This window comes from Heloderma suspectum, chromosome 1 (genome assembly GCF_057233095.1).
Source record: "Heloderma suspectum isolate Gila_16-S chromosome 1, 16-S_ref, whole genome shotgun sequence".
In the NCBI taxonomy this organism is placed as follows: Eukaryota; Metazoa; Chordata; class Lepidosauria; order Squamata; family Helodermatidae; genus Heloderma; species Heloderma suspectum.
The window spans coordinates 247,718,081-247,725,247 of NC_139458.1; the positions used below are offsets into that span (position 1 = coordinate 247,718,081).

At 42.8% G+C, this 7,167-nt stretch overlaps 1 protein-coding gene across 1 annotated transcript in view; it reads right to left on the bottom strand.

The window, feature by feature from the left end:
• LOC146358924 (uncharacterized) overlaps positions 1-6,061 on the bottom strand; it is a 29,469-nt gene extending 23,408 nt beyond the window's left edge. The window contains exon 1 of the mRNA XM_084830386.1: positions 6,025-6,061. The gene's annotated coding sequence lies outside the window, so the exon portion shown is untranslated. The remainder of the gene's footprint in view (positions 1-6,024) is intronic.
• Positions 6,062-7,167: the final 1,106 nt, after the last annotated feature.

Consider the following 7,167-nt stretch of genomic DNA (forward strand, 5'->3'; position numbering starts at 1 on the left):
TTGCCCTTGGTCAGCCCCTCTTCCTTTTGCCTTCCACTTTCCCTAGCATCAGCATCTTCTCCAGGGTATCCTGTCTTCTCATTATGTGGCCAAAGTACTTCAGTTTTGCCTTTAATATCCTTCCGTCAAGTGAGCAGTCTGGCTTTATTTCCTGGAGTATGGACTGGTTGGATCTTCTTGCAGTCCAAGGCACTCTCAGAATTTTCCTCCAGCACCACAGTTCAAAAGCATCTCTCTTCCTTCGCTCAGGCTTCCTTATGGCCAGCTCTCACAGCCATAGGTTACTACGGGGAATACCATTGCTTTAACTATGCAGACCTTTGTTGTCAGTGTGATGTCTCTGCTCTTCACTATTTTATCAAGATTTGTCATTGCTCTCCTCCCAAGAAGTAAACATCTTCTGATTTCCTGGCTGCAGTCAGCGTCTGCAGTAATCTTTGCGCCTAGAAAGACAAAGTCTGTCACTGCCTCCACGTTTTCTCCCTCTATTTGCCAGTAATCAATCAAGCTGGTTGCCATAATCTTGGTTTTTGTGAGGTTTAACTGCAACCCAGCTTTTGCACTTTCTTCTTTCACCTTCGTCATGAGGTTCCTCAGCTCCTCCTCGCTTTCAGACATCAAAGTGGTATCATCTGCATATCGGAGATTGTTAATGTTTCTTCCAGCGATTTTAACTCCAGCCTTGGCTTCATCAAGCCCAGCATGTCGCATGATGTGTTCTGCGTACAGATTGAATAGGTAGGGTGAGAGTATACAGCCCTGCTGTACTCCTTTCCCAATCTTAAACCAGTCTGTTGTTCCATGGTCTGTTCTTACTGTTGCTACTTGGTCATTATACAGATTCCTCAGGAGGCAGACAAGATGACTTGGTATCCCCATCCCACCAAGAACTTGCCACAATTTGTCATGATCCACACAGTCAAAGGCTTTAGAATAGTCAATAAAACAGAAATAGATGTTTTTCTGAAACTCCCTGGCTTTCTCCATTATCCAGCGGATATTGGCAATTTGGTCTCTAGTTCCTCTGCCTTTTCTAAACCCAGCTTGTACATCTGGCAATTCTCGTTCCATGAATTGCTGGAGTCTACCTTGCAAGATCTTGAGCATTACCTTACTGGCATGTGAAAGAAGTGCCACTGTTCGATAGTTGGAACATTCTTTGGTGCTTCCCTTTTTTGGTATGGGGATATAAGTTGATCTTTTCCAATCTGTTGGCCATTCTTGTGTTTTCCAAATTTCCTGGCATATGGTATGCATCACCTTGACAGCATCACCTTGCAAGATTTTAAACAGTTCAGCTGGGATACCGTCATCTCCTGCTGCCTTATTATTAGCAATGCTTCTTAAGGCCCATTCAACCTCACTCTTCAGGATGTCTGGCTCTAGCTCACTGACCACACCGTCAAATCTATCCCCGATATTATTATCCTTCCTATACAGATCTTCCGTATATTCTTGCCACCTTTTCTTGATCTCTTCTGCTTCTGTTAGGTCCTTGCCATCTTTGTTTTTGATCATACCCGTTTTTGCCTGGAATTGACCTCCGATGTTTCTAATTTTCTGGAAGAGGTCTCTTGTCCTTCCTGTTCTATTATCTTGTTCCGCTTCCACGCATTGCTTGTTTAAAAATAATTCCTTATCTCTTCTGGCCAACCTCTGGAATTTTGCATTTAATTGGGCATATCTCCCCCTATCACTGTTGCCTTTTGCTTTCCTTCTTTCTTGGGCTGCTTCCAGTGTCTCAGCAGACAGCCATCTTGCCTTCTTGGTTTTCTTTTTCTTTGGGACTTTTTTGTTGCCACCTCCTGAACAATGTTACGAACTTCTGTCCATAGTTCTTCTGGGACCCTATCTACTAAATCTAGTCCCTTAAATCTATTCTTCACCTCCACTGCATATTCATTAGGAATATTAGTGAGCTCATATCTAACTGATCTGTGGGTCTTCCCTATTCTCTTTAGTCTGATTCTGAATTGTGCAATAAGAAGTTCGTAATCTGAACTACAATCAACTCCAGGTCTTGTTTTTACCAACTGCATAGATGTCCGCCACCTTTGGCTACAAAGGATGTAGTCAATCTGATTTCGGTGTCGACCATCTGGTGAAGTCCATGTATAAAGTCGTCTCTCAGGTTGTTGGAAGAGAGTGTTTGTTATGCACAGTGAGTTGTCTTGGCAAAATTCTATCAGCCTATGTCCTGCTTCATTTTGTTCTCCCAGACCATGCTTGCCTGTAATTCCAGGTGTCATTTGACTACCCACCTTAGCATTCCAGTCTCCTGTAATGAAAATAACATCTTTTTTTGGCGTACTATCCAGTAGGTGCTGCAGATATTCATAGAACTGGTCTACTTCTGCTTCTTCAGCATCTGTGGTTGGGGCGTATATTTGGATCACTGTAATGTTAAATGGCTTGCCCTGAATTTGAATTGAGATCATTCTGTCATTTTTTGGATTGTATCCAAGCACTGCTTTAGCCACTTTATTATTAATTATGAAGGCTACTCCATTTCTTCTGTGGTCCTCTTGTCCACAGTACTAGATCTGGTGGTCATTTGATGTGAAGTGGCCCATTCCAGTCCATTTCAGTTCACTGACACCCAAAATGTCTATATTTAATCTTGACATCTCCCCAATAACCACATCCAATTTGCCCTGGCTCATAGATCTTACATTCCAGGTTCCTATGGTGTGTTGATCTTTAGAACATCGGATTCGTTGTTCACCACCAGCACCATCGGCCACTAGCCGTCCTTTCGGCTTTGAGCTAGCTGCGTCATCACATCTGGGGCTAGTTGAACTTATCCTCTGTTCCTCCCCAGTAGCATTTTGACGATCTTCCGACCTGGGAGTCCCATCTTCCGATGGTATACCGACATATCTCTGGTTGTAAAAAGGTAAAGGTGCCCCCAACCAGTCGTGTCCGACTCTAGGGTGCGGTGCTCATCCCTGTTTCTAAGCCGAAGAGCCAGCGCTGTCCGAAGATGCTTCCGTGGTCATGTGGCTGGCATGACTGAACACCGAGGTGCACGGAATGCTGTTACCTTTCCCGCCGAGGCGGTACCTATTTATCTACTTGCAATTTCTTGCTTTCGAACTGCTAGGTTGGCAGGAGCTGGGACTGAAGACGGGAGCTCACTCCGTCATGCAGCACTCGGGTCTCGAACTGCTGACCTGCCGACCTTCCAGTCTGCAGTTCAGCGTCTTAACCACTAAGCCACCACGGCCCTATTCTCTGGTTGTATTGATCCATTTAGTTTTCATGGCAAGAATACTGGGGTGGGTTGCCGTTTCCTTCCTCAGGGATCGTATTTAGTCTGACCTCTCTGCCATGACCTTCCCGTCTTGGGTGTCCCTTCACGGTTTAGCTCATGATGTCATTGAGGTGCTCAAGCTCCAGCACCACGATAAGGTAACGATCTCCTTTGCTGAAGTTTTGTGGGTGCCCCTGGGCGCCACATTAGGGATGCCTTCATGGGCACCATTGGAGGTGCCCACAGGTGCTGCACGGGGGACCCCTGGACTAGGTTGTGTCAAGAGGTTCATTCTGACTGGTGGCAGAATGTACTGTTAGGACCTTTTAGAATAGAATTTCTAATAGTAACTATTAGAAATTCTTTTCCTGGGGAATCCATGTAAAGAAAGTATCTACCAGTATAGAAAGTCATCCCTTCCTCTCAGTCCATAATAATATTTAACCAACTTAAAAAAGTGGTTTAATATCCTGGATAGTTCTGAAGCTAGTAACAACAGTTGTCCAGTTTGGATGAAACAAGGAACTATAGTTAATGGAAGACTTCCTGGTTTGTTTTCCGGCTTGCACAAAGAGGCTGTGTGCACGGGGGAAAATCTCACTCATCTGAACACAGTCATAGAACTGCACAGTGACATGTAGTGTGAGCATTTATGCACCTAAACTTACTCTAGTTTTTAAAGATCCTACTATTTTTCTGCTTTCTGGATCCTGCTCTCTCTCATGTTCTTTATATTGTTTGAAATAAAGTAAATGTGTGATTTTGTCATGTTTGAAGAAAATACCCTAGTTCTTCATCACCAAAGTTTTTGTTTGTTTTATTTCCATGTACCTTTGTTTCTTCACTTCTTTAATTGTGGTAGACTCAAAAGTTGTTTTTCACTGTGTCATAGCTTGCCAATATTCACAATTCAGTTGTGAAGCCCTTTTGATTTTTTTTTATGTGCAAAGATAACTCTAAACCCTTTTGTTAAAAAGTAATGACACCTTAACCTTTGAAAAACTGACTTTCTGTTTAGTTTAAGAAATGCATAAATTCAGATGTTTTTAAACTGTCTACAATTGAATAGCAGAATTACTTGTAATGTTTGAAAAAACTAAATTAATCATTTAAAATCTAGTAAAATAATAATTGTAGACTGATACATATGTGTACACACACAGTAGTATAGTGGCAAATTCAGAAGTGCAGGGTCCCTTTGTGACAGTCACAGCCACACCCTCTTGTAAGATATACAGCCTTCAACTAGGATCCAAAAACAGTGCAGCTGAGAGTAACGGAGGTGTATTTCAACTGGACATCTGAGAAAAAATGCAGGGGTGTTAAAATCTTTTTCACTCACTCACTCACACACAAACATTTCAGGTTTTCAAAAGATGATACTCCATGGAAGCTTCACCCTCTCAACTCAGTCCTTATGGGCAGATCCCTTCTCATTTAAACAGCCCCCTTGCACACTCCCTTAGCACCCCAACATTACCCACTAGCCTTCCCTAAGCTCCTTCATTATAGCTCCCAACTCCCACTCCAACAGAAACATCCACACAGCTGGATTGAAACACACACACACACACAGTGGCGTAGTGATAAATTTGGAAATGCAGGAGCTCATTGTGACAGTCTCCAAGGGCAGTCCAAAAATTTCAGGCAGCTGTGTCAATCCATATCAACAAACCAGTTCCAGGAGTTTTCATCTCCACATGGAGCACATCTTTGGTAAAGAGAATGGGTCTTAATTACCCATTCTGGACCAAGTCATCCCAAATACTTTGCAGCCCAACATGAAACAATATATTGTTGCTTGGAAAACTCATTTCCCCCAACAGCTACAGTGAGGATAGCACCTAAGCTCAGAGGGAACAGGGAATTCTGAGGGGGGTGGCAGATGATGTCAGAGTCCCTGCTAATGGAAAAGTGCCGGGGCTGCGTCCCTGCGAGACCTGCCTCCACTACACGTGCATGCGTACGCGCGCGCGCACACACACAGACTGTGCTGTGGAAAGGTGAAATCTTTTAAATAAATCTTTTAAATAAAATTTCCCCTAGGAAAAATTAAATAAAAAATTAAAATTGCCTCAGGAAATCCTTAAAAATAATTAATACTGAATGAAACTTATCTGCATCAAATTTATAATGCCATAAAATTCTCCTTGTGAACTGATTTGGTCTGATGGCATGAATGCCTCTTGTTCACACATCACTGAATGGTCATTTTGTGCTTTGTTCCTGGGTTTAACTATAGTCAAACACAACATGGGGAAGCGGAGAGGAGGTACTTCTTTTCCACCCCCAGTGCAACAACAGTGAGGTTTTGTTAAATCATTCCTTAATATGAAAAGACCTTTTATGCTCAGTCTGCTTCAGTCCAAATCCAAGATCTACATCACAGAGGAGATTGCTTTAGTAAAAAGGAGATGGATTCTGGTCAATTAGATTGTTCTTACCCAAACCTGCTGTCCTTCATGTTACTCCAGCAAAGGTATGCTGTATCTTCAACAGCAAACCAGGGAGAACAAACTCTGCACAAGCTTTGTTGCAGCATATTTGAAAGGGGTTTCTGACAAGCAACACCCCACTGAAGAACTCAGTAAATAAATGTGGAGGAGGTTTGGAAAGCAAATGTTATTTCCAGCTGTAAAGGGAACTACAACACACAATCTTTCCCCCTGCACCTTTTAATTTATTCTTGGCAATAAACATATTTTCCAGCAATTGCTGAAGATCATATTTCAATGTATCCCGTTTACATGAGGTTTTAAAATGTTACTCACATTGTTTCTTTAAAGCCAATGCTTCAATGCAAATATCTCTTCACGTTGATGGAGCTACTGTCCAGGCTCACTTTGCCCTTTGGCTCCAGGAACCGTGCCTCTTGGAATTACATTTTGAACAATGTAAACAATCTTAGAAAGATCGATAGGATTTTTTCCTTACGCAGCCATCGGTTGTTAAAGAAGTTCATTCAGCACACTGTATTTATTGGAACTTCTGATTGGCTGGAGCCTCTGTAAAGCAACAGCTTATGCAACAGAAATGTTACTTAACTCACTACTAAACATCCTATTGTGTAGTAGCTAGGGAGTCCACGTTATATAAACTTCCTGTCTTATTTTTCTTCTGCAACTACAATTAATTGCCACTGTGGAAGAACATAGGATGCAACCGATTGTGACCAGCTGACTTTTACAGGAAAAGGACACCCTTAAGTAGTCTATCTCACTTTCTCTTTAATACCAATCTGATTTTAAAACATATTTGACATTGTCCCAGGCAGTTGCTGTAATAATATTGGAAGGAACACTCTGTTCTTGCTGGAGATACGTTTTGCCAAGACCCACTCCTTTTCTGCAGCTGAATGTGACTTTTATAGGTTAGTAGTACACAAATGAAAAAGCAAAGCAATTCAGTGTCTAACTAGCTTTCTCACTATTTTTCGGAATCATAGAACTACTCAAAATGCTTGCCTTAAACCCTGCATGCTTTCACGTGTTGAGCCTGCCAGTGATTTGTATGAACAAATAAGCTTAAAGTACCTATTTTAAATCTTAGCTGCATGGAGATGACTTTGTGTGGGCCCCAGGGTGGCATGTGTCATCCTTTGCAGAAGACAGACCTCTAGCTGGATGCATCCTCTGTTTCAGGGGTGCAGAACCTCCAGCCAATGGGCCTAATCCAGCCTGTGGGGTACCTCAATCTAGTCCATGCAGCCTCTTGAGGTTCCTGCAGGGACATGGTTTAGGTTTAGGCTCTAAGCACCACCCCCTGGAGGAATCCTCTCAAAGGACATCCCTCCACCCTGCTGATATATCCCATTTGAGATCGGAGACAGCAGCAGGGATAAGGGGCGGAGGGAGTCAACCGAGGAGGGAAGAGCGGCTGCTCTCCTTGGTGCAGATGAGTCAGGCCCAGGCTGC